Here is a 2,978-nt window from a genome sequence, read left to right on the forward strand (position 1 = left end):
CCAGCCCCTGAGGTCGAACATGAATGGAGGAATGACAAAAAAAAAAAAAAAAAAAAAAGAAAGAAAAGAAAGAACTAACATATACGCTAGATGTTTTACACATATTATTTCATTTAATCCATATAACCATCTTGCAAGTTCATTTTTTACAAATGCAAAAAAAGAGACCCATTAATTTATTAATGTTTAAAAACAGGCAAAATATCTGAACAGATACTTCACTAAAAAAGACATTTATTTGCCATATAGGTGGCAAACAAATATGTTAAAATAAACTCAGTATCACTAGTTATTAAGGAGATGTACATTCAAACCAGTGAAGGACCATCATGACCTATTCAGAATAACCAAGGCACTGGTTATCAAGAGTTGTTGAGGATAAGGAGCACATGGAACTCTGGACACTGCTGAGGGAACAGAAACTGCTGGTGGCAAAACAGCTGGGCAATTTATTTTAAAGATACACTTCCATTCTCAGGTGAAAAGTAATTTAGCGGCTCAGTGCCTGTGGCTTAAACAGCTAAGGCGCCAGCCACATACACCTGAGCTGGTGGGTTCAAATCCAGCCCAGGCCCACGAAACAACAATGACAGCTGCAACAAAAAAATAGCTGGGTGCCTGTAGTCCCAGCCACTTGGGAGGCAGAAGCAGGAGAATCACTTGAGCCCAGCAGTTGGAGGTTGCTGTGAGCTGTGATGCCACAGCACTCTACCCAGGGTGACAGCTTGAGGCTCAGTCTCAAAAAAGAAAAAAGAAAAGTAATTTGGCAAAGAAAACAAAAGGAAAGAAAAGAAAAATAGAGAAAATAAATTTAAAGCCACACTTCCATGTGACATCCAGCTATTCCACTCTTATGTATCTAACCAAGAGATAGTAAAGAGTATGTCCAAAGTTTTGTACATGTTCTAGTAGCTTTATTTGTTAACAGCCAAAAAATGGAAACAACCCAATGCACACCAACAGCTGAATGAATAAATTGTGATGTATCCATACAATGGAATACTCAGCAATGAAAAGAAAAAAGTTATTGAGTGGATGGACGACATGGATGGACCGCAAAATAATTATGCTGAGTAAAAGAAGCCAGACAAAAAAAGAAAATATATTATATGATTTCAAATAAAAGTCATATATAAGCCTGAGCCAGAGTGAGACCTCATCTCTAAAAATAGCCAGTGTTGTGGCAGGAGCCTGTCATCCCAGCTACTTTGGAGGCTGAGGCAAGAGAATTGCTGGAGCCCAAGAGTTTGAGGTTGCTGTGAGCTATGACACCAAGCACTCTACAGAGGGCGACAAAGTGAGAATATCTCAAAAAAAAAAATCATATGCAGACTAATCTACAATGACAAAACAAATTAGTGGTTCTCTGGAAATTGGGAAGGGGGAGAAGAGACAAGGAGGGCAGAATTGCAAAGGGGCTCAAGGAAATTTCTGAGCATGATGAGTATGTTCGTTAGCCTGATTGTGGTGAGGGTTTCACAGATGCATCCAAGTCAGAACGCGTCAAATTTGTACACTTTAAATATGTGCAGTATATTATACATTTTTCATACTAATTGGTAAAGATTTAAAGTTGATTAAACTTTGGAAAAGCCGTGGGGAAACACACTCTCAGACATTTCTGGTGAGAGTGTAAAAAGGTACAGCCTCTACTTGGCAATATTTATTAAATATTACAAATATATATACCCTATATGCCAGCAATTCCAATTTTAAGTATCTTATCTTTCAAATATACTCATAAGTTAGATGAAATGACACGAACAAGGTGTGTAATGACCAAAAATACAGGACTCTAAAGATCCATCGGTGGAGGACTGATTCATACAGTGGCATACCACGTGGGCAGCTAAAAAAGAATAAGGAAACTCTACATATAATAGGTAAAAAAAAACTCCCAGATGTACTTGTAGAAAAAACAAGGCACAGAAAAAAATTCTTATGAGATGCCATTTGTTTTTAAAAGGAAGAAAATAATATATTCACACACACGTATTATGTGTGCATAAAGTAGACTGCTGAAAGAAATACAGGTTAGTCGCATATGGGGAGAAGACTAGCAAGGAATAAATGAAATAAATTTCATTTTATGTATTTTCATTCCAAACCATACAAATGTACTGCTATTCAGAAATTTTAAGATAACCTTCCTTTCAGATAGTCTCGCAAGCCAGATCAGGAGAGGAACATTCTTAGAAAGTATTATTTTAGGCCCAGAGTGGTGGCTCACACCTGTAATCCTAGCACTCTGGGAAACCTAGGTGGGTGGATTGCCTGAGCTCAGGAGTTCAAGAGCAGCCTAAGCAAGAATTAGACCCTGACACTACTAAAAATAGAAAAATTAGCCAAGCATTAGGGCAGGTACCTCTAAGCCCCAGCTACTGGGGAGGCTGAGACAAGAGTATTGCCTGAGCCCAAGGTTTTAAGCTGCCGTTGAGCTATGATGCCACAGCACTCTGGCCTGGGCAACACAGGGACACCCTGTCTCAAAAAAAAAAAAAAAAAAAAAAAGCATTGGCTCAGCACCTGTGGCTCAAGTGGCTAAGGTGCCAGCCACATACACCTGAGCTGGCGGGTTCAAATTCAGCCCGGGCTGCCAAACAACAATGAACGGCTACAACCAAAAAATAGCCGGGCATTGTGGCAGGCACCTGTGGTCCCAACTACTTGGGAGGCTGAGGCAGGAGACTCACTCGAGCCCAGGAGTTGGAGGTTGCTGTGAGCTGTGATGCCACAGCACTCTACCCAGGGCAACAGCTTAAGGCTCTGTCTCAAAAAAAAATAAAAAAAGAAAGTATCATTTTAGCCCCTGAGAAGACTGCTTTGCTGCACTGAACTTTGATTTTATGTGATGGCCTCTGCTATATTTCTTATAAAGAGATGATACTGATTATATCAGGTGGTAATTCCTTTATCAGAATTCAACAGAAAAATTCCTCTAAGGACCTTAAAGCTTGTATTTTTTTTTTTTTTTTTTT

Source organism: Otolemur garnettii, unplaced genomic scaffold, assembly GCF_000181295.1.
Source record: "Otolemur garnettii isolate 467f Iridium unplaced genomic scaffold, OtoGar3 scaffold00102, whole genome shotgun sequence".
In the NCBI taxonomy this organism is placed as follows: Eukaryota; Metazoa; Chordata; class Mammalia; order Primates; family Galagidae; genus Otolemur; species Otolemur garnettii.